Here is a 25,852-nt window from a genome sequence, read left to right as displayed (position 1 = left end):
TTGCTTTTCATGTTTTAATAATATGTTTTTCATATTATTAACTAATAGATCCCTAAATAAAATTAATTAATAATGTCATTATTAATTAAGCTTCCTGGTTGTTTTGTTGGCAGAAGGGACTCAGATTTATATATATATATATATATATATATATATATATATATATATATATATATATATATATATGCTTTCGTAGATATATATATGACATACATTAAAAGCAGCATGAAACAAAAGTAGAGAAATCTAAATCATATTCATATTTTAAAAAATAAAATATAATAAACTACTGATATAGGAATCGGGGGTTGGTTTGGATGTCCCCTTGAGTGTCCTCCAGGCATGCGGTTTTATAAGTGTTAGATAGGATTTTGTAGCAGAAACTGTGGGAGTGGTTGAACCCGACTCTTTGTTAAGTTAGGGGCCTTGCATCTTTTTAGGTGGTGAAAGTGTTGGCCTTGTAGCCATAGAAATAAGTGATAGTGATGCTTTCAGAGGGGGGTGCTTTCACCCCCACAACCTGTCTGGAGCCCACCTCATCCTAGGTTTAGGAGTACAATAGGCTGGGGCTCAATCTTTGCTTAGTCTCATCCAGACCTGAGAGATGAGAAGACACAAAGGTTTGACTTGCTGTCTGTTCCAAACCTCAGGCTATGACTTTGGAATCCTCTTCTAGAAACCTAACAGAGGGGTATGATCTGTTGGGGTGCTCATGCTGTGAGCCCCTCTGTCTTTGTTCAGCATTTAGATAGATAGATAGATAGATAGATAGATAGATAGATAGACAGACAGACAGACAGACAGACAGACAGACAGATAGTACCCTGCCCATCTGGCTGGATTTCCCCAGCCACTCTAGCCAGCTCCCAACAGAATATTAAAAATACAATAAAACACCAATCATTAAAAACTTCCCTAACCAGGGCTGCCTACAGATGTCTTCTAAATGTCAGGTAGTTGTTTATCTCTTTGACATCTGATGGGAGGGCGTTCTACAGGGTGGACGCCACTACCGCGAAGGCCCTCTGCCTGGTTCCCTGTACTGTAACCTCACTTCTCACTGTGAGGGAACTGCCAGAAGGCCCTCGGCGCTGGATCTCAGTGTCCGGGCTGGAGACGCTCCTTCAGGTATACTGAAATCACATACCACTGATGTAAAACACAGAGAATTTGGTTTGGGGCCCCCAAGAGGTCTGCTACGGTTGGAGAAGACGGGTGATGTCTATCCAAGGAGAGAAAGAAGCAAGTGCTTTTTCTTTTCTTTTTTTTAAAAAAAGCCAAGATCCTTTATTTGGTTGCCACTGGGTTCACTACGCAAAGGTGGCCAAAGATATGAGGAACCCTGCCCAAATGTAAGTCCATAAATTTATACAGTCGCAATTGTGGGTGGTCTTATTCATCACGGGTTTGTCAGTTTACAAGTTAAGGGGGAGGTACATGGTTGCAGGGTACAAAAGGGAGGTTAGGGTGCAAGGTACAAGGTGGGGTTCAAATCCTATCTTTATATAAGTAAGATAATATCTAGAAATCCAGAGGGAAATGGCAAATTATATGGTAATCCAGTTTTCTAGAATAACAATAGGGATTTAAAGGAAATGGATCTGGTTGTCTGGCACTTTACGAAGAAGGAAAGGGAGCTGTGTGGAAGTGATTAGGTTGAGGCTAAAAATAACATTTATACTTTCATGGTCACAATAAAGTGATGCAATTTGAATACATGGTTTCCAATTCTTATTTTCCTGAAAGTAGTTGCAATCATTGAGAAGTTGAACAAACACCGATAAGGCACAAGGATACAAAAGGGTCAATTCCTTTGCAAAGACGCCAAATGTAACAATTGCATAAGGGTCACCTTAGGGATACACATTTACAAGTTGTAAATGCACAATTACAACAAATACCTAGATACAATTTAAAATATCTGGATACAATTACACAAAAGTACTTGGATACAATTATAAAGGTAAAAAGGTAAGGGTACCTCTGCCCGTACGGGCCAGTCTTGACAGACTCTAGGGTTGTGCGCTCATCTCACTCTAGAGGCCGGGAGCTGGTGCCGTCCGCAGACACTTCCAGGTCACATGGCCAGTGTGACATCGCTGCTCTGGCAAGCCTGCACCAGCGCAGCACACGGAATGCCGTTTACCTTCCCGTTATAAAGCGGTACCTATTTATCTACTTGCACTTTAAGGGTGCTTTCGAACTGCTAGGTGGGCAGGAGCTGGGATTGAAAGACGGGAGCTCACCCCGCCGCGGGGATTCAAACCGCCGACCATACGATCGGCAAGTCCTAGGCTCTGTGGTTTTACCCACAGCGCCACCCGCGTCCCTATTATAAAAATTATAAAAATAGGGTAAATTCAGGGAAAAGGGTAATGGGCAGTGCAGGGAAGAAAGAAAAATGCTTTATTTGACAGAAAGGATAGAAGAGGCAAGGAGGGGAATGAGAGAAACCAATTAAAAGGAGAGCAGACGAAAAGGCAAAATTAAGAAAAAGATTCATATATCTCTTAGGTCTTCTTCATTGGGTTTCCTCGGTCTTGGTTTTCAGCTTCTTTAGCTATTTTTCTGCATCACCCCAAAGTCATTGCAGCTGCAGTCTCCAGTGAAATACATTCCAAGGAAACTGAACTTGAAGCCTCTCATTGTTCAGAGGCTGGGGTGCAAGTAAAAATACTCACAGTTTGCTCAGAGATTGGGGTGCATGTAAAAATACTTTTGGGGGTGCATTGCATGACACCCCAAGCCAGCTGACTTTAGTGGCTGCCCTGCTGCTATGGAACAATATAAATAACATTGGGTTTTTTTTAAAAAATATGATTATTATTGAAATTAAATATATAAAAAAATTTAAAAAATTGTCCAGTAGCACCTTAGAGACCAACTAAGTATGTTCTTGGTATGAGCTTTCATGTGCATGCACACTTCTTCAGATACATCGAAATTAAACACCCTTATTTTAGTGGAAATCACTAGGACCAAAGCTTAGAGATTTTTGCCTCTGTGTTTTATATCCTTTTGCATTAGTTTCTCATAGCAGAATAGTTACATTTTACATTTTAAATTCCTTTTTATAAATCTGTTACAGTGCTACCCTATGCATATTCACTTGGAAGTAAACCCCTCTGTGTTCAGTGGGGTTTACCTAGTACGTGTGTTTAGGATTAAAGTCTTAGCGTAGGATTCCACAGTGGCTAAAGAGGCTTTTATTTATTTGCTTTAGCTGCTGCATAATTTCTAGGAGTCAGTGCAACTGGCATATGTGGGCTGCTCCTCATTAAAACCTGTTTACAATACATCATATGATTGCCTAACTCAATACGGCACAAAGAAGCTCTGTGCTTGTACTCTTGATAAGTTTGAGATTAGTTTTCAAATTAGGGTTATATTCAGCTGTGGCAATTAGAGCTATAGTCGGCTGATTTCCACTTAAGATATGGCTGGTGTTTGCAGGCATCCACTGAAAGGAACAGATTTCAAGATACCAGTTTAGTGCTTTATTTTTATTAGTAGTTAATTGGTTCTGGGATGGTGATGGTGGAAGAGTAAGTGGATGTTATCCGGTGGAAATTAAAAATATACAGGCTTAAGAAAGTAGGAAAAATCTATGTATCACCTGCATAAGCTATCATTGCTGATCAGTAGTTAAGGTGTACTGATATACTCCCTGCCCTCCACAATCTTCCAAAACAATTACCAATACATGGGTTGGGTCAAGTTTAAGTTAGTCCTGGTTTAATCCTAATGAAATCAATGCAACTTAGGCTAGTTGCGGTTAATTTGTCCCATTGATATATATTTTTAGAATTCTAAGGAAATTATCAAAAGCACAGAGAAAGAAGAAAGTGGTTTGTGACAGCAATTAAATAATAATAGCACTCCCTCCCAATAATTTTGGTCAGATGTGGTGCAGGCTCCAGCAAGATTTGTAGTAGTAACAACTGAGAATGGCTGTTGGACAGCTCCAATTGCATGGTGGTGCCATCAGCTCCCAAAACAGCCTGTTACACATGGAAGGTTTCCACATGGTAGTGAATTTCTCCATATCAAACTGCTTTAAAAATCCCAAGACCAAATGTGAAACCTTCATACGCGGGGGCTAGATTGAGTGGCAGCCATTTTGTTGGCATCACATCTGAAGTGGTCCTTAATGCTGTAATGAATAACCTGTGGCCCTCTAGACATTGCTCTACTTCAATTCCCATCATCCCTGACCACTGGCCCTGCTTGCTGGGACTGATGGAAGCTGGAGTCTGATATGTGGAGGGCCAAAGCCATTCCCACATTCTTGCCTTAGTGGATGTGTTTTGCTCACATTTGTGGTCAGGGTAGAAGTCTCACTCAGGCAGATTGTCATGGTAGGGCTGTTGCCTTCCTCTGAAGTTTGATCCTAATAATTTGCACTAATAATCTCAAGGTATTTGTCCCATAAGCATCGTTGGTTGGAAAGAGATGTGGGATGACTAATTCTGCCTTGGGTAAGGTCTGTTGGTAACGTCTAGTTCTAAGACGCCGTTTTCTGTGAATTGTAATGAGTGGCTATAAAAAAAAAAGCAAAACAACAAAAACATGGCACTTTGGATGCGTTTTAGAACTACGTTGAAAGGAAACTATGGTCAATAACATGCTGTCAAGCATTCCTTCAGTGTACAATTGGAGGTTTTAAGGCGAATGAAATTGTTATCCATTGCTGCCATCCTCTCTCAGAGTTCTGCGTGTTGACATATTAACTTGCCCAGCCAGCTACAAGTTGGCTTTAGGGAAATGTCTCCATTATTGAATCAGTTATACTATGTAATAAAAACGAACACCAAACGGGAATTGGAAAACACCATAGAAATATTACTGAGACAGCTAATTTTCTGACTTGTCATTATTATATATCGGGATATCAGCAGAAAAAATAGATAAATAACACCTGAAATAGGCTTAAAAATAAGCCTGTGGTATCATTTCTTTAAAAACATTTTAATTCACTAATTTAATAACAGACAAGCAATGATGTAGGTCATAGCTAATGGTGTGTATGATCAGTGATTAGTGTAATTCTTGTAACCACTGAATGTTCCATTCTTGTAACTACGGAGTTTGCCAAGGCACTTACTCACTGGAGCTGGGGGATATTAATGTCCCTGATCTAATCAATCATTGATTTCTCCACCAGAAAGCCAATCTCTTGACTTTATTTTTCTTTTGCAATTTGTCCAGTAGTCTGTTTCCCAAAACAAATATGGCTTTCTGTAATCTAAGGCGAGCAGTTTGGCAGCGCCTGAGCCGAAAAGCTTCCCTTTTACCGAAGATAATGGTTTTACTAAAGAAACTACGTTGCACCTTTGTGTGTGTGGATCTGGTGGCCGTCCTCCAGGATCGTTATGAATGCCAACATACTTCCACCCTAAATGTACAAATGGTGAAGACATTTCCTCTAATTGCATTTGTTTCTTTTAGGGAATTGGAGGAGAACAGATAAGATCTGAAACTCTCACGGGGCTCCAAGATTATTATCAGGCGAAACCAGACAAGATGTTACTCATGCAATTAGCAAATTGCATGAATGTTTATTTTAAAGTTAATAGTAAGCATGCCTTCCCCTCCTAGCAATCCAGACTGACAGGCTGTCTACAAGTCTTCAACTTTTTGCCTCCACTTTGGTCCTGATTGACACAGACACTCTGCTTTTGTTATTTGCATTAGAAGAAAAATTCCCATTTGCATCTATGGAAGTTTGTCGTCCAGTGTAAATCACTGTTGAAGGCCTCTCAGTCTGGAATGGGACTGAGAACGCAAAGTTAAAGCCCCTTATCCTCATGTAAGGCCTGAATCCGGACCAGCACTTGCTGTTTATTTTTAAAATACTGTCCACACAATTGTTAATGATATGACTACTTTTTTGTAGGTTCCATATACTTTCCCCCCAATTCGCATCTCCAAGCTGTGCATGCCCATTTTGGATAAAACTCAGGCTGGATCTACACACAGGGAAAAACATGCTATACATAAGTCATTAATTAGATTGTTATAACAAAAGAAAAAAAACCCCTATGTTAAACCGCATGGACAAAGTTTTTTGCTCTACAGTGCCATCTGGTGTCGCATCTTCACAACAAAGTTACAATGATATAACTGACTAAGTGTATTGGAGTCCCTGTTTTGTTGCTTGGAGCTTTTGTTGCTTGGAGCTTGCTCTCTGCTGCAGTGGAATTTTACTTCCTCGTGTAATTAGTACATTATTCCCGCTATGTGGAAAGGAAACACAATGAAAATGGGTTTGGGGAGAGGAAGTAATCAATTACATATCATTTGCGGACTGAAAACAGCAACAACAATGACAATAACAACAACAGCAACAGTGAATACCAATCATATTCTTTGATCTGATTTCTATTCTGGACATGGGACAAACATATCTCTGTAAGAGATATAGAAATACAATATAATGTATAAAATCACCCAGAGATCTATCAATTGATCGCCGTAGCAGTGGGAAAAGGAAGGCTGGGATCTACTGAGAGATCTCTCTGAATGCCAAGGAAGCTTTCCTTAAATTTATTTCTACAGCCTGTTTGGTACGACTGAACATTATAACTTAGCACATTATATTGTGTTGATGGAGCATCAATTCCCATCGTTTCCCTGCTCTTATCACAGTGTTCCCAGTTTTGAAGCTTGGTTATGCTGACGCGATGTTTTATCACTCGGCATGCAATGTACTCTAGGGACGGGATGAAGCAAAACGGAGGTAATAGGAAGCACTGCAGTTTAAAACTCAGAGGAGGCCAAGTCTGCATTCTTGAGGACCACAGAAGTGCAAACTATGCCAGGCAAGCTTGATGCCATCTTATTTTAACACCTTCCCAACTCTACTGAATCTCAGCATGGGGACCAGGGCTTCTGTGAGTCTCAGTTCTATTACTGAGCTGTTTCATTGAGTGAAAATCTTTTTAGTGGAAATTGTGAACATGCATTTTTCCAATTTTCCTCCTCTTGGGCTCCTTTTAAGAGCAGGCACCTGGATTTGATCCTTGCAACATTATTTCAACACTTTAGTACAGATGTTAGAGCACAGTACCCATGTGAATTCCAGGTTGTTTTATGGAATAATTACTGACCTTTCCAATGTCATTAGAGGCTAGTTACAGGAAACAAATGGAGTCTAAATTATTATGAGTCACCTGATGCAGGAATTTAACACTTCTAAATGTTTTGGAGAAGGGCCAATCTGAACCACCATGTTGCTATTTATTTATTTTTTGAACATTTTGGAAATAAAACCCTAACTACATAGATTCTGAGGGGGTCCAAACTGGTGGCAATTTTCCGGGAAACAGATCCTGGGTTTGTGAGGCACATTTCACTGAAAATATAGCCTTGGTGGAAGAACATATACAGTCGTACCTTGGAAGTAAAAAAGAATCCATTCTGGAAGTCCGTTCGACTTCTGAAATGTTCAGAAACCAAAGCGCAGCTTCCGATTGGCAGAAGGAAGCCGTGTCGGACCTTCGGCTTCCAAAGAACGTTGGCAAACCGGAACACTCACTTCTGGGTTTGTGCCGTTCGGGAGCCAAAACGTTTGACTCGCAAGGCGTTCGGGATCCAACGTACGAGTGTACTTTGCATATAACTGGAGATAGATGGATCTTGGGTTACAAGGGCTGTAAAAAACCTCTCCTTGACGCACTGGATATCCTCTTTGTTTGGACATCATGCTAAACCGTAGCTTAGTGCAACGTGAACAAGCTAAAGCAAAACTTGGATTCCTGCACTCACCGTTCCCATCTTCCTCTCTGTTTTTCACTTTCACTTTTGATTAACTGCAGTTTAGTATTTGGGTGGCCATCCTCTTGAAGCCTCTGAAATTTCTTCTTGCAGTCTTCTTTGTCCTAAGATAGCAAAGATTTCCCTCTGCCCTTGAAAAATACAAAACACACAGAAAAGCTCAAGATACATGTTGATCTACCCACACGTAGTTGTTATCTCTAAGAAACGTAGAAAATAACAGGATGTATTTCACCGAAAGTCTTCAAATTTACATGACCCTTTAAAAATTAGCTGATGTGGCAGAAATGACTGGCAGAATCTGAGACCAGGGAAAAGAGACGGTGGAAGAAGATTGGAAGAAATTTAAGAACTATCTTAAGAAACATTGCAAAATTAATGAGTGCTAGAATGATGTGGTTTTAGAAATCAAGTGGAGTACAGCTGTAAAGATTAAGTTAAAAGAAAAGAAAGGTTGACAATTAGATAAAATTAAGGGTGAGGATTTGCTGAACTAAATATTTGAAATGGGAATGCAGAAAGGGGAGGTATGAGGAGGTCGGTGAAGTAAGTTTTAAGAAAATAAGGCTCTGAAATTATACTTGTTCTTTTTTTTGTTTGTGTTTGTTTGTATTGTTGTGTTTGATATAATTTGTGAAACTTTAATAAATATCTTTTAAAAAAATATATATTAGCTGATGAAGGTGAATACATCGAAACAGGGCCCTGTCCTGGTTTCTGATCCAGAATTGACTCCTGACTTCTGCACAATGATTGAAACTAAGACATTCATGTTGAATCTGACTGTAGACTAACATGAACTTGTCTCTACTCATAAACTCTTATCTCTAATTCTATAACGAATTATTGTGTTATACATATCTTTATGAGTTTTAGTTTGTAATCTCTGTTACAATTTGTAATCTTTATTTGAGTTTGTAATCCTTGTCAGAATACATACTTTTGAATGGATCAGTCTTTGTTAAAATTGACTATTGATTTGCGAGTAGGGACCACTCCCACTATTGAAACTTTGGCCTGAGTTCTCGGTGTGCTTTTTTTCTTGAAAAATACATAGCACTAAAGGAGGAAGTTGGAGTAGTGGAACACTTTCCCTCTCTGTACTTTTTCCAAAGCTATGTGCTTTTCAAGCTTCGGATTGGCATCCAAGCTGCTTGTCATAACTTTGAAGAGCACATAAAGGCGAAAGTAGGACGAGTGACTCTCTCTCTTGCCCACCATTCAGCTTTATGTGCTTTTCGAGACTCAGATCAACACCTGAGCAGCTGAACAGAAGGTGGAGTGACGAAATGAGTAAAAGTGAGGAGGTAATGGGGGGATGATCTTGGAGACTGGGGGGCGGGATAATGGGACCAAGGGGGTAGGCAAAGAGGAGAAAATGGGGTGCCACAGGAGACAGAGAGACAGACAAGGAAGGAAGGAAGGAAGGAGAGTGAGGTAGGGAGGTGGAGGTACACAAAGGTAAAGGTAAAGGGACCCCTGACCATTTGGTCCAGTTGTGGCTGCCTCTGGGGTTGTGGCACTCATCTCGCTTTATTGGCCGAGGGAGCCGGCGTACAGCTTCCAGGTCACGTGGCCAGCATGACTAAGCCGCTTCTGGTGAACTAGAGCAGCGCACATAAATGCCGTTTACCTTCCCGCCAGAGCGGTACCTATTTATCTACTTGCATTTTGACGTGCTTTCGAACTGCTAGGTTGGCAGGAGCAGGGACTGAGCAACGGGAGCTCACCCCATTGCGGGGATTCGAACTGCCGACCTTCTGATCGGCAAGTCCTAGGCTCTGTAGTTTAACCCACAGCACCACCCGCGTCCCAGAGGTACACAAAAGTATGCAGCAAATCAATTAAAAGGGATCCTATTGAAATTGCATCATTTTCCCCTACCAGTTCAGATAGCTGAGACAACCCTCAGTTGACTGATCTGTAAAAATTGTGGACCTGGTGTTTTCCAGAACTGCACGTAGTACAAAAACAAGGCTTGACCCTCATTATTTTTTCCAAGGGGTCTCCTCAAAACCAGTATGGAACCCAGCCCCTGATATCATTCATAATGATTTCTGCTCATGATGGTATTGGGGCAGTTATATGTGATCCTGCTTTCAATATTGTTTCTGCCTGCTAAGTTCTGTAGCAGGTGGGCTGCTTTGTAACCCTTGGTTTTAAGTTGCCTTATTTCAAAATAAAGTCAAAGACCAAGCGTGGCTTTTTTGGTTTCAAGGATGCAGCAAGCTGTAAATGAAAACTTCCACTCTCTGCCTCTCGATGATGATGGAGATGGAGCAGGAGAAGCTTGTTTCGTCCAAGCCTTGCTGCAACTTTTTCTCATACAAATCTATGGTTTAGTGTGACGCCTGAACACAGCCAGCACTAAACTAGGCAGAGCACTACTCTGACTCAAAAGAAAGAATCTTCATAGAGTCAGCCAAGCTAATGGGCTATTATCTACCACTTTAATGCGGTATTATAACTTTCTAGTGCAATGAAACAGTCATACCGTGGAAACCGCACAGGCAAACTTTGGACATTTTCTTTAAATTGCCTCTATTTCTATGATTATTTTTCCTTTTTTTCCAGAAAAGCATAAGAAACATGATAATGCTTGAAATCACACATTATGCTATTGGAAAAAAAACACTCCACTGCTGCTTTGAAATCAACCAATTTCTTTATATTGCCTTTTTAAGCAGATGCTTGTTTGCTTGTTCCTGTCAACAGTGTTTATTCTTTAACAATGTTTGCATATTCTGTTCTGTAAAGCCTGGGATTTCTCTGAAAGCCAAGCAATGATTTTGCATGTGTCATTGTTGGTTCTAAGCCACTGGGTGTCATTTTCTTCTGTCTCCACTTTAATTTTATACTGGGAAGTCCTAACTTGTCTTACAATTGCAGCAAAAGAAGAGAGAGCACTGCCTGGTTCCCCAGGTGCTAAAATAAATTTAGATGAGGAAGACTGGGAGAAAAAGGCAAGGGGGTGATTTGCCATTTATAACGATGGAGCCTTTATTGAAGTCCTTTGTAAAGTATGCTTTTTATTATAAGGGATGGGCTAAATGTTCCAACAGAATATGTTTGCATTATGTACCATGCTGTGGGCTGGCAAATGCATAGGACAGCAGAATAAGAAAATACATTGGTTCCTTGGTAGTCAAATGGCTTGGCTCCCAAACAAATCGTCTCCTGAATGCCACAAACCTGGAAGTGTGTGTTTGCAAATGTTTTTCGGAAGCAGAACATTCAACGTAGCTTCTGTGGCTTCCAGTTGAGTGCAGGAAGCTCCTGGAGCCAATCAGAAGCCACGCCTTGGTTTTTGAACGGACTCCCGGAACGGATTAAATTTGAGAACCAAGGTACCACTGTAGTGGGGTAGGAGAGCTGGGGGAGGGGATACATTTGGTTTCAGATGGTACATTGGTAAAGGTAACGGTAAAGGTAAAGGGACCCCTGACCATTAGATCCAGTCGTGTCCGACTCTGTGGTTGCGGCGCTTATCTCACTTTATTGGCTGAGGGAGCCGGGGTACAGCTTCTGGGTCATGTGGCCAGCATGACTAAGCTGCTTCTGGTGAACCAGAGCAGCACACGGAAACGCCATTTACCTTCCCGCCGGAGTGGTACCTATTTATCTACTTGCACTTTGACGTGCTTTCGAACTGCTAGGTTGGCAGGAGCAAGGACCGAGCAACGGGAGCTCACCCCGTCGCTGGGATTTGAACCGCCGACCTTCTGATCAGCAAGTCCTAGGCTCTGTGGTTTAACCCACAGCACCACGCGTGTCCAGGTACATTGGTGTTGTTGTGTTGTTGTTTAGTCATTTAGTCGTGTCCGACTCTTCATGACCCCATGGACCAGAGCACACCAGGCACTCCTGTCTTCCACTGCCTCCCTCAGTTTGGTCAAACTCATGCTGGTAGCTTCGAGAACACTGTCCAACCATCTTGTCCTCTGTTGTTTCCTTCTCCTTGTGCCTTCCATCTTTCCCAACATCAGGGTCTTTTCCAGGGTGTCTTCTCTTCTCATGAGGTGGCCAAAGTATTGGAGCCTCAGCTTCACGATCTGTCCTTCCAGTGAACACTCAGGGCTGATTTCCTTAAGAATGGAGAGTAAATGAGTCTAAAAAGCATCTATGGTGGCTTAGTATTAAGTCTGGAAGGGTATACTTGAATCTTTCCCAATCTGGGGCCATCCAGATGTTTTGGACTCCAATTCCCATCAGTGTTACTCAGCATGGCCTGCAATCAGGGATGAAGTGAGTTGTAGCCCAGAACATCTGGGAGGCACCAGGTAGAGAATGGCTACTCTAGGCGACATTGGAACTGCATACTGAGATTAAAGTTACATTTTCAATCACTGCCGTGCCTGTGGTGCACACATAGCAATCTGAGTAATCTCTGTATTTCATTATTAAAGCTATGTATTTATTATGCTGCGAATATAATTTCCATATGTGATCTTGAATCCCCAACAAGAGAAAGAGCGATTTCCCTAACTGCATATCATTCCGGCCTGAGATGAAATATCACACTCCCTTGCCAACATCGCTCAAAATGCAGAGCAGCTGGATTGTTTGCCCAAAATGATGTTCCAGGTTGTTCTCCTGGACAGAACTCGGTATCTGAAACTTATAAAAGCGCTTAGGTTGCTTTGTTTCATCGTGGACAACAGCCAGCTGAAATACATTTCACCGGACTTCCACCACAAAATTCCCAAGAACACTGTTATGGAACAGTCACACCTCCTTGCACATAAACTCTTTCCCATCACTATGGAAAAGATACACATTAACCTTTATAGATTAATCTTTGCAGCGTTACAGGAAAACGTGTGGCACCAAATGAAGAAAATAATATATTTCAATAGTTAGAAAGACCCACAAGTGGCCACTTTCATTGCAACACCTGAATGCACTGACAGCACATTTTAAACTTTCCTCCATAAAGGGAAACACATTGAGCTGGGAGTATTATTCCAGCAGCACATTGTAAGTGGAAAGTGTCAAAATAGCACACTGACTTCCTTGGAACAAGCATAAGTCATGAATGTGGAGGATTGGATTGAGTTGCATGAAGAAGCAACTCTTGCAGAGAATTTTGCACAGGTCCATGTGCACAGGAAAAGAAGGGATGTCGACGTGCAGTGGAGAATTTATGTGACCCATCACTTGTTATGTTACATGCAGCTTGTGGACAGTGCTGGCCGGGTGGATATTTTTAAGCCTTGTCAGATCTATGGAAAGCTGGGTGTGATTGACAGAAGGGTTTTATTAATTTGTCTGTTGCATGCAGTGTAAAGAATGCTAATACGACGAATAATTTGCCTTTGCTGTATAAATTATGCAGTCCTATACACACTTCCCTTGAAATAAGTCCCATTAAACTCAATATGGCTTATGCGTTTTGGCCGAGAGGAGGACAAACTGAAGGAGGAAGTGAATTAGGAGAGGATTTAGTTATATTTAGCTGATTGCAACCTCTGGAAGCTTGTGAGCTGGAGCTTGTGAGAAGGACTTGTACACAGGGGTGTTTAGTGGGGAAGTTTGAGGGGGAGGCCCAGAGTGTTGTCTCATGCTGTAGGTAAAGAAAGGCAAAGGACCCCTGGATGGTTAAGGCCAATCAAAGGTGATTATGGGCTGCAGCGCTCATCTTGCTTTCAGGCCAAGGGAGCCGATATTTGTCTACAGACAGCTTTCTGTGTCATGTGGCCAGCATGACTAAACCGCTTCTAGTACAATGAGACACCACGACGGAAACAAGAGCACACAGAAACACTATTTATCTTCCCACTGCAGTGGTACCTATTTCTCTACTTGCACTGGTATGTTTTAGAATTGCTAGGTTGGCAGAAGCTGGAACAGAGCAACAGGAGCTCAGCCCATTGTAGGGATTCAAACCGCTGACCTTCTGATCGGCAAGAGCAAGAGGCCCAGTGGTTTAGATCACAGTGTCACCTACATCCCTAATTGTTTCATGGTCTATGTAGGACCAAGAGACATGGATGTCAAAGGAGCTGCTGCAGTGACTTGCATGTTTGTCTTCTTGTCTAAGAATGTGCAAAGTTACACCTGTAACCAGTGCAAGCTGGTTGCCTCACTGGAAGAGACAGTACAGCAAGTACAGCAACTTGAGGTCCACCTAGCCACACATTGAGCTATTGGGTAAAATTAATTCAAATCTCCAGGGCCTGATGAAGTGCTCCCAAGGGTACTAAAAGAACTTGTGGATGTCATCTCAGAGGCTCTGTCTATAATCTTTTGAAAATTCTTGGAGATCAGGTGAGGTCCCTACAAATTGGAGGTGGGCAAATGTTGTCCCCATCATCAAAAAGGGAGAAAAAGAAGACCTGGGTAACTTCCGATCAGTCCTCTTGACATTGATACCAGGAAACGTTCTAGAACTGATCATTAATTGCAAGCACTTAGAAAAGGATGCTGTGATTACTAAGACCCAGCGTGGGTTTCTGAGAAAAGGATGTTTTAGTTGAGATTCCTACATTGCAGGGGGTTGGACTAGATGACCCTCAAGGTCCCTTCCTCAAGATCCCTTCCATGATTCTAGACTGCTATAGAAGCGAATGTTTAAACTTCTTTCTGTATACGTAAATATGCATTTTCTCCCATATGTTTAGTCTATAAATGGAGAGGCTAACATTACCATGCCCCTAACTCTTGCATCCTGCCACATGATCCAAATATGCACATACCATATTTTTTGCTCTATAAGATGCACCAGACCATAAGATGCACCTAGTTTTGGGAGGAGGAAAACAAGAAAAAAAATATTTTGAATCTCAGAAGCCAGAACAACAAGAGGGATCACTGCACAGCGATCCCTCTTACTGTTCTGGCTTCTGGGATAGCTGCACAGCCTGCATTCGCTCCATAAGACGCACACACATTTCCCCTTACTTTTTAGGAGGGAAAAAGTGAGTCCTATAGAGCAAAAAATACGGTAATTAGTGAGACAACTGAAAAGGGGGCAACCATGGAATCAGCAACCCTGATTGAGTGAGGTGCCTATAGATATAGGGGTCTGATTTCAGACATCCAGCTAAATATGCAGTAGGAAGTAGGGTAACTGATAAGGGCGGGCCTCCTTTCCTGGGTTGACATAGAGGAAACAAAAAATCTGTAGAAAGCCTTAATGTGTTCCTGAATGTGTGCCATTGAAGTGCATGAGTTCTTTCATTTAAGATCTGTACTGCTGCTTTTTCTTTTTCTATTAACCATTCATCTGTTAGAAAAGTGGGTAGGATTTTAGCCTATCTCTCAGTTCAATTTGGATGGAACCTAGTTAATAACAGAGTGGGAGACTCAACTAATAGCTCCCTATCTTTACTTCATTTCTGTAAATGAAATCCAAACTGGGTTGCAATAAAATGCAGACCATAAGCATTTGAATTTCTGTTAACTAAAAATTAATACAATTGGAAACCTTAATTTTCAGACTTTTAAGAAGTGTTTTAAGGATTGCCAGGATTGGATATGGTGGCAATTTATTCTTCCTGCAATTACAAAAGTCAATAAGCAAGTATCGGTGTCTAGTATATATGCACTTAGCAGCTCCAAATTGTTTAGGCCTCTAAAAAAATGTTTATATGTTAGAACATTGTCTCTCCTTATCAGGGCTCTGCACATGTGCTCCTATAGACAGAGTCTTGAATTAATCAGAAATGTACAATTCTGTAGTGCTTCCAAGGCACTCTTCCACAATATGTATGGAATGAAAAATGTGCAAGATTAGCACTCTTGTACTCTGCATATCAATGTGCAGTATTCATATTTTAATACCTTCAACCCTGTCTTAACCCCCTTTCTGTCACTTTGTATTGGCTGGCACAATGGCAAGATGACACAGAGCCTCCCTTCCTTCTTCCCTCTTGCTTCTGTGCCAGGGAGATTCTATAATAAGCGGCTGACATAATGAAGGGAAGAAACCACACCATGTGCTAATAGTTTGAATCAAGTTATATGCAAGGAACCATTTAATAGTTGAATGGTTCCTTTCCATAAGAGCGAGGAAGGCAGAGGGCCCTTTGGGTTGGCCTTCGAACAGAACTAGTCAAGATGTCAGGAGATCCACGATCAAAACTACTTTGATTTTGACCTGCCAGCTTTCTGCTTGAAATACAGTGGAATTATTATTGAAATTGCCGTGGGAGATACCTGTGCTGACACTCCCCTACAAATTATTTGTGTAAGTTAACTGTACAATTGCATTTTGTACCTTAGATTGCTCTAGTCTAGCCCCAGGCTCCTGTACAAATGCATGTGAGAAATATGGAGAAAAACCTGTTGAAATGGGTGGGATAAAACATAACTATGGAAAACCCACCTAATATTAGCTTTATTTTAGTTACCAAAATCCAGCCTGATATATACACAGTATATCCAGGGCTTTTTTCCCCCAGCCGGAGCTCACTAGAGCTCAGCTCTGACACCTCTCAGGTGGGTGTCATTGCCATTCTAAGAGAACAAGGAAGGTGAGCCCTGGAACCTCTTTTTCTAGAAAAAATAGCTCTGGGTATATCTATTCCCATCTCCAACATATTTCCAGAACTGAGGAGCAGCCTTCAAGAATGTCACTGAGCCTGATTAAACTAGTTTGGCATACTGACCGAGGACACTTTGGGTTGGCCTGAGAATTAAACTAGACAATATGATCCCATGGTTTTGCCCTGTCGACTGGCTGCTTGGAATGGCAGGTTCCAGCACTCATGCAACCATGAACAGATTGATATGGGGGTAGATGCAACTGCTTTCTTGCTGGTGGCCTTCTTCATAGAATTGTAGAGTTAGAAGAAACTAGTCATCTAGTTCCTGCAGTGGAGGAACGCATCATCAGATCTCATTTCAAGTAAGCACCCATCTGCTCTTTCAGGGGCAATACTGACCCACTAAGTTCCCCAACGTGGTGCCCTCCAGATGTTTGGACTATAACTCCCATTGGCCCCAGCCAGCCCATACCAAGAAGTGGTGGGAATGGTGAGCTCATGCCCCATAGTGTCATAAATAAGCAAACTGGACAATCTACCCATAACTGTTTGCAAGTAGTGGCATTGCTTGCCCTGCCAGGTTAGGACCACCATGCACCATCTCCTCATAAGAAAATCCTGCAGTCACCAGCACCTGCCATGGCAGAATGGGGTACAAGCAAATATTTTCTTTGCATGTGTGAATGGGCTACTGCACACTCCTTTATTCTACAAAGCAATGTAGTCAAGACTCGGGAACAAATGATGTTTATGTTGCAAATTTATTGTAATGTATGTTGTTGGTCTTTTGCTTATTTTGCTTTGGTTCTTGTCTGTTTTCTGTAAGTTTTTGGCTGTTTTAAATTTGGAGGTTTAAGTATATATATGTTGGTGGGAAGCTGTCGTGTGACGGGCCAATGGCCGTAATAAATATCAATCAATCAATCAACTCGGGAGCAAATCTCTTAGGAAGCACCAGAATTCCAGAGTTCTTGCTGAAATACTATCTATATGTCATCTTCAGCTACATATCATGGGCGTAGCCAAGGTAGGGGGCAGGGAAGGGCAGCTGCCGCCCTAAATAAACAAAAATAAAGAAAATATATAGGTAACTGAGGTTCTGCGCCCACCCTAACAAAAGGCCTGTTCTACCCCAACAAAAATCCTGGCTGCGCTAGGCTTGCCATACGCCTGGAAGTTCCCAGACATATCCTGAATACTGCAGTCAGAAGCAGTGTCTGGGTGGAAATTGGTCAAATGTCCAGGAAAATCTGGTGTCGTTTTTGCCGATTTCCCATAAAAATAGCTCAAAAACATCAAGCTTAGCATGAACGCCACCCCCACCCCCCAACTACTCTCACCCTACCGCAGTCTCGGCTTCCTTATGGGGCTTCTCTTGCCCGTAACGCAGCTAGCGGCTCTCCTGCTGCCGCCACCGGTTTTGGTGGTTCACTCCTTGAGGGGCACCCTGTCAACAACCTGGCCCTTCATGCTTAGAAACCAAGAAGGTGCTGCTGAGAGCCAAAAGAGGTTGAGGTTTGGCCGGTTGCAGTTCCAGATTCCAGCCTAACAACTGCCTCCTCCATTTCACATTTGGTGGTGATACCATCTGGGGGAAAGCTTCGGAGAGAGGCTTCAGTGGGGGACATGGATAAGAGGGAGGAAGGGAAAGGAGGAATATGGACCTCCTCAAGATGGCTTCCTGTCTGTACCTGAGCTGGTACAAGGGAGGGTGGCAGCCTTAAGTAGGCAGGAGGGAGAAAAAAGGTGCTATTTTAAAATGAGGGATTTCAGGTTGCCATACGTCCAAGAAAAAATCTCCAAAACTTTTCTGTCCCGATTTTCACTTTTTGAAATATGACAACCCTATGCCCATGCTACATATTGCTTTTATGCAACATAACTTCTACTGTGTGGTCTCCAAATCTGGAAGCTCTTTGCAATGGTTATATCAACAGCATTCCAACTCAAAATGGAGTGACACTGGCGAAATTGCCAGCTGATATCTCTCCATCTTTTAAAGTGTTCATCTACAATGGAGAAAGGGAGAGATGCATTTTGAAGCACGGATAAGGATGTGATTTCAAAGGGCTGTCAATCCTGCAAGTCATTCTCTGCTTATCATATTCACAGATACTTAAGAAAGTACTTAGCATCATGATTTTAAGATAATGCTCGTAAGATTCATAGTCATTCCATATGCTGTTACGCAACATGAGTCTGCTGGATAAAAATACACCTAAAAACACCATTACAACATCTTCTGAAAATATGGACAGAAAGCATTTCAGGGACAGCTACATGGATAATTCATTGATGTACAGATGTTCATCCTCATTTGCTGTAGCAATATTCATATTTTGCTGATAAATAATTGAATCTGTATAGCTAACCCTGATCTAAAATAGCACACAGAGTGATTGCCTTTTTCTTACTTATTTTTAAAAAAGGATTAAGTTTCCATTTTGTTGGGCAAAATATTTTAGTTAGGAAGTTTTAGATGCTGAAATCTGTCAAAGATACTTTTGTTATTTTCTTTCAGCATGGAAGTGGCTATAGCTTAGCAAGAATACATGCAATAACTAACTAACTAAGCTCCAGGAAGTATAAAAGCCACATCATAGATGTTACCGGTATTTTGGCAAGTGCTGTGATTCATGTACTCATAGGAAGAAGGACATATGCGTGCTTAAAACCTGGACAGGCCCAAGGAATATTTTCTTTGTGAAATCAGAAATGAACTGATTTGGTCTACTTCTCCTGAACTTATGTGTAGATTTGAATTTCCAGACAGCATCTTAAAAAGTAGAGACATCACCTTGCCAACAAAGGTCCGTATAGTAAAAGCTATGGTTTTCCCAGTAGTGAAGTATGGAAGTGAAAGCTGGACCATAAAGAAGGCTGATCGCCAAAGAATTGATGCTTTTGAATTATGGTGCTGGAGGAGACTCTTGAGAGTCCCATGGACTGCAAGAAGATCAAACCTATCCATTCTGAAGGAAATCAGCCCTGAGTGCTCACTGGAAGGACAGATCCTGAAGCTGAGGCTCCAATACTTTGGCCACCTCATGAGAAGAGAAGACTCCCTGGAAAAGACCCTGATGTTGGGAAAGATTGAGGGCACTAGGAGAAGGGGACGACAGAGGACGAGATGGTTGGACAGTGTTCTTGAAGCTACCAGCATGAGTTTGACCAAACTGCGGGAGGCAGTGGAAGACAGGAGTGCCTGGCGTGCTCTGGTCCATGGGGTCACCAAGAGTCAGACACGACTAAACAACTAAACAACAACAAATGCTTCAGATTTCACACCTCTTCACATCTATGGTGCACTTCTTGGCTGACAAGAACAACTAATGTACCAGCATGCATACAAAAATATGTATTTGGGGATAAATTTATATGTAGAAATGTGTTCTTTGAAAGAAGGCTCTTTAGAATGATATATCTTGTGAGAAAATCCTTCAAATACACAGGATATGATTTTTGCGCTTTTTTAGAAAAGGAAAAGGAAATGGCAGATTGATGTGGAAATGTGGATAGTAGCTGAGGGGAAGAACATCTGCTATGCTTGCAGAAGGTCCCAGGCTCAATCCCCAGAAATCCCAGGTAAGGTTGGGAGAAGCCCCTGCCTAAAACCTTGGAGAGCCACAACCAGTCAGTGTAGACAGCACTGAGTTACATAGACCAATGGTTTGACTCTATATAAGGCAGCTTCCTATGACAGAGCAGTATGATTGTTTTATTTGGAAGGTGACCTGAAAACTACAACTAATCCAGAATGCGGCAGCTAGACTGGTGACTGGGAGTGGCCGCCGAGACCATGTAACACTGGTCCTGAAAGACCTACATTGGCTCCCAGTACGTTTCCGAGCACAATTCAAAGTGTTGGTGCTGACCTTTAAATCCCTAAACGGTCTCGGCACAGTAGACCTGAAGGAGAGTCTACACCCCCAACATTCATCCCAGACACTGAGGTCCAGCTCCAAGGGCCTTCTGGTGGTTCCCTCACTGCTAGAAGTGAAGCTACAGGGAACCAGGCAGAGGGCCTTTTCGGTAGTGGTGCCCGCCCTGTGGAACGCCCTACCATCAGATGTCAAGGAAATAAACAACTACCTGACTTTTAGAAGACATCTGAAGGCAACCCTATTTAGGGGAGTTTTTAATGTTTGATGTTTTATTGCTTTATTATTATTCTGTTGGGAGCCGCCCAGAGTGGCTGGGGAAACCCAGTCAGATGGGCGGGGTATAAATAATAAATTGTTGTTGTTGTGAAATTTGAAGAAGTACCAACTCTTAAGGATGACTATGTTCCTATCTGCACATTAATTTTGGAGTTGTGAGTCAAGACCTTAAACTTCTTAAGTGTCACTAGTCTGAACTAGACAACTTCAAATAACAAACTAATAAATAAAAAGTTAAAAGTTACGCAGTTACAGAGGGTGGGAAGGAGCTTCAGGCAAGTGTAAGATTCCTTCTCAGCTCTTGTCCTCTACTGCCCCACATCCCTTCAACCTTTGTATTTGCACGTTCGGTGCTTTTGCCTATGGTAGCCTTCTTCTAGTACAATAAAAATGCTATCCTGGTTCATTTCTACCCACTGTGTAACATTGTGTTATTGCAGTGTAACCGTACTGGCAGTGATCCTATCCTACACAGTTTGCGTAACAAGCATCACAGGATTGCTCTGTTGAGACATGGAACTAGCCCTGAGAAGTTGTATGTTGCACTTTTTCTATATTCTTGGACAAATGTGCACTCACTCCTGTAGTGGTTCCCCTGGCAGCATTTGAACAAATGGATTATCATTTTAAAGAGAGTGTTGTGGAAATTGTGAAAATGGGCCTAAGGCAATCTTATGCTCAACAGCTAAATTGCTTGTGTTCAGTGCTATTTCTCTAGAAAAAAGAGGAACTTGCCACGAATGCTTCCTTTGTCCTCTCATTGGGAATGATGTCCACCTGAGTTCTAGCAAGTTCTGGCTGAAAACAAAAGCCCTTCTTGTGCTAGTTTTGAGGCACTTGATGGTGAGCTCTGCTAGAGTTGGCCAAAAACATCTTAGTACCTGAGACAGATAATGCAAATACCTTTCACTCTTTAAAAATATGAATGAAGCATCCACAAATTGCCATCGTTTAAGTTCTCATTCAGAATGTCTACCTCATGATAGAACTGATGGTAAACTCCTGTTCTCCTGACATTTCAAGAAAGTGCGTTGACTGCTTGCAGCCATCTCCCCTAGCCTACTGTGCCCCTTCAACAGAAAGACCTTGCCCGATGATGTTCTAAATAGATCCTTTAGCATTTATAAATCACTTACAAGAGCTCTTGCTGAATAGCTTTTGCTGACACAGCAACTCCCCATTTCCCTCTCCAAAGAGAAGGCCCGTTTTATCTTAACGCAGTAAAACTATTTAATGTGACCACTGCCTAGGTTGACTTGCTGCTTGCCTGAGGGTTTTAGCTTTGGAATCTAATAAATAAAGCCTGTGTAGCAGGCTTCCATGGTCTGCTGGATCATCTTGTGTAAAAGAGAGAGAGAGAGAGAGAGAGAGAGAGAGAGAGAGAAGGAAAGAAAAAAAAGCTGAATTGTTTTGGTGAGAGCTTGTGAATAAACTATGTTTAGACAGGCTTAGCCTGTTTTTAGCAATTTAAAAATACTACTAAAGCTGTCAAGCTGTCATTAAAGCGCACTTACTGTGGGTTCTAGCCAAAGCAAGTAGAAATAAATTGGCTGTCTTCAGTTTGGAGGCTAAGCAGCTCAGTCTATATTGACTTGTTAGGCAACATCTCATTAACAGTTCAGAGCTCAGCTCTGACACCTAAGCACACCAGAATCTAAGCAAAAAGCAAAGTTGGTTTCGGTGCACTTTTTCTTTTTTTCTTTTTGGATAGGGGGAAAGAATCTAAAACTTTGCCAGAAATGATACCAATGATGTGGTATTTATTTATTTATTTATTTATTTGAAACTTTTAAACCACTCTGTGTTGCAGAAGAATTACGGAGCAGTTTACAAAATACTGTAACACAAAATATTTAAACGCAACCATGGAACCAATCAATCAATTATAAAACCATAGCTAGTGTCAGGGAACTGACATCAGAGCATAGTGGAGAGGCGAGGCTCCCAGATTCTGCAGGAGAGGGGACTAGTAAGGGAAGAGAGAGAACGTCCTCTGGGGAAAGAAGTCCAGGTGACACCAGGAAGAAGGGAGAGGCAGAGAGCAGTTCGGAGGGGAGGCTCCGAGACTCTTCCAGTGAAGTCAGTGGGGAGGGTGGAGGACCACCACTCGGCACGCCCACTCTGCGCAGAAGGCTTCCGCGCAGAGAGGCGAGGCGAAGCTTGTCCGTTAAGGAATTCTTATGCTGGAGGAAATTTAGGAGACGCCCACTCACAGATTCTGCTAGCGACTGAGCAGCAGCGCAAAGGGCTGCTCAGTCAGGGAAAGACACAACCACCCCTAAGCAGTTTGGAACGGCTGGAGGTTTACACACAAGCAACCCCATTTCCCGTGACAGCTAGGAACAACAGCAGCTCAATGCCTCCTAAAGCGTGGAATAGCCTAAATTTCAATCAACAAATACTCAGGGAGAACAGAGCTCATTTAACCTGGGATCTAACCAGGACTGTGGAGATAATTCCACAGTTTGTGTACAACCACATAGAATGGCCTGATCCCACATGCCACATATGTCAGCAGGGCAGCAAGACCAAAACCTGGATGACAACACCTTGAATTTGGCCTGGTATATTACATATAGGCAGCAGGGCAGGCTCCACAAAACAAGTTCTGTGGGACATGCAGACACACGTTTCAATATTCTTGAAGCATTCTGCACAAGTGGCAGTTTCCAGACTCTCTTCGAGGGAAGCCATGTCATTAGGAGGTTTGGACTGAGATGTCCTGAAGATGTGGGTGACACCCAGTTCTTTGTCTCCACAGCATCTGCACCAGCAAAGGCTGTTCAGGTGCTAAATCAGTGCCTGAGCCCATAAACCAGGACCATATATAGCTGTTATGTTTTTCATGTTCCTGAGCATGGGAGGTGGCCAGCTCACGTCACCGTGGCATGCGTGCATGACATTTGCATGCCTCGTGGTGTGTGTGACATGCACACAACCCACAGAACACTGGGGGCAGCCCTTCATTGAAAAATTGCGATGTGCCCAGCCCCCCAAACCCTGCATAGATGGCACCAAGGGAGGTGGTAAAATAGCTTTTTCTGGAGAGAGTTGCTCTTTCCTGGAAGGAGTCTAGGGCTGCTTCTGGATTCGGTACTGTCACTTGTGGCCTGTTTATTTAGGAGTGGCAACTTCCATCAACAGTTGGCTTGCCTGCTACAATTCCTCCTAGACAGAATTTGGCCAATGGAAACCATCCTGTGAGTACAATATAATGGTTAGTGTCCCATAAATTTAGTTGATAAATATAGCAAAATGACCCAAATGGGTAAAGCACACCAAGTTTTCTTGTAAATTCCTCCCTCCTTTATACAGTTAAAAAGAAAAGAAACAGTATTTCACCTCTTCTGTGTGCAGGGCTAATGAGGTGACAAATTCAGGTGACAGAATCCACAGGGGCATCAGATCCTGATGTAGATATTTACTTCCTTCCTTGTTTCTGATGTAGATCTTCACTCGCACCTTCTTCTCTGGTGGGGGGGGAGGTGCCATTTTGTGGTTGACTTCAGGTGACAAAATGTCTTGGGCTGGCCCTGTCTGTGTGATAGAGACAGCAGGGCAAGGTAAACACCTCAAGAGGAAGCCAGTGTAACTTGGCTTGTTATGCAGTTTGCATTTACAACATCTCCACCTTGAAGCCTTTCACCACCTCTTGTGGAACAGTTAACAAGGGATCACACCAACAGTTCAAGTCCAATTAGGTGGGATATATCAGGGAGCAATGGTCAGGAGGGAATAATCGCAGGGTGTGTGTGTTCATTTTTCCATGATCTGAAATTGTCCTTCTGAGTCTTGGTGCATGGAATTCTCATTAGCTGTCTAGCAGATGGAAGGCTGGCAATCCACAAGGAAATGCATAAATATATTTCCGTTAGAAGAAATTGAATCATGATAGCAACTGAAAATGTACTTTTTTGGTCATAGGATGACCTGGCAGACCCAGCACAGAAGTTTGGGAAGCTTCATTTTCAGATGTTTGAAAGGAATAAATATAACATGAGGTGGAAATGGAGGGGTGGATGAGCAGCTGTTTGCATGCCAAATTTTCCAATGACTGAACAGCTCCTACGAACCTATTCGTTGCTGTCACATAAACTACCGTATTTTAACATCTCAGCCCACAAGGCTCAAAACAGAACCTAGGAAGGCGCTAGCATCTAATTCTCTTCACTGATGTACGGCTAGTCAGAGAGGGATATGGGAAGATGATGAGCAGAAATGTTGGGTGGAGTCCTTCGAGTTTGAGAGTCAGGTGACAAGGAGGAACCAATAGCTTCCTCCTACATAAGGAGGAATTATGATTCCTCCTGAACAGCAGATTATCTGGAAAATCCATTTGGCTGCCTCCAAGCACCTGTCAGCCTCTTCTATCTCTGTGTCACACCAACACATACACCAGCAAACATGTACACACACTTGCTGAGATCTGGCAAAAATGGCAAAGTTAAACCAGCCTCTGAATCAGGGCCGTCCTCTGTCACAGCTTCTTCTTGCTCACTAAATCTCTTCTGCTTCGACACCTCCTCCTCCCAGTCATCTTCATCTTCTCCCTCTGACCACTCATCATCAACCCACCACCTGGCTCTGAGCCTTTTCCTCTGGGGGGTTTCAATGGGGCTTCCCATGGGAATCTGCAGATATTGAGTGGGGTTTCAGACCCTGGTCTTCCAGGTCCTAGTCCGACATGCTTAACCACTACACCCTGCTGCCTCTCACACAAAACTTTATTAACAATATGAAAGGAATTCTAAAGCACCACTTAGAATCTCTCTCTCTCTCTCTCTCTCTCTCTCTCTCTCTCACACACACACACACACACACACACAAAATTTAAAACAGGCATCCCCAACCTGCGGCCCTCCAGATGTTTTGGCCTACAACTCCCATGATCCCAAGCTAACAGGACCAGTGGTCAGAGATGATGGGAATTGTAGTCCAAAACATCTGGAGGGCCGAAGATTGGGGATGCCTGATTTAAAAGGTTTAAAAAAGATACAAAGATATTGCATGACAGTTGGGAAAGACAGTAATCCATACAAATTACCACACAGTGAAGTGTTTCCCCCCTGTTCACTGCATTATTCTCTAAATCAAACAAATGGCCATATTCTTTTTCAAAAATAAAATAAACGCCCCCCATTTATTGTTAAATCCTGATTATTAAATTTGATTATCTTCTTCTTCTTTTTTTTATGCATAATTTTTATTAGTTTCCAAAAATCAAAACATAAAATAAGCTAATTCAATATTCATATCAATTCACCAAAAGAAAGATAAAAGACTTCCTTCAGTCATTCCACGAATCGTCCAAAATAACAGTAAACAGTATATCCGCGTTTCCGTATTTGTAATGCCTTAAGTCATTCTCATTCTTCCATTTTATTTTTTTTTTGGCATTACCCTTTACCTCTTACAGAGCACCTCTGAAAC

Source organism: Podarcis liolepis (assembly GCF_965112155.1).
Source record: "Podarcis liolepis genome assembly, chromosome: 11".
Lineage (NCBI taxonomy): Eukaryota > Metazoa > Chordata > Lepidosauria > Squamata > Lacertidae > Podarcis > Podarcis liolepis.
The sequence above is the reverse complement of the archived record's forward strand: the minus strand, read 5'-3'. Positions refer to the sequence as shown.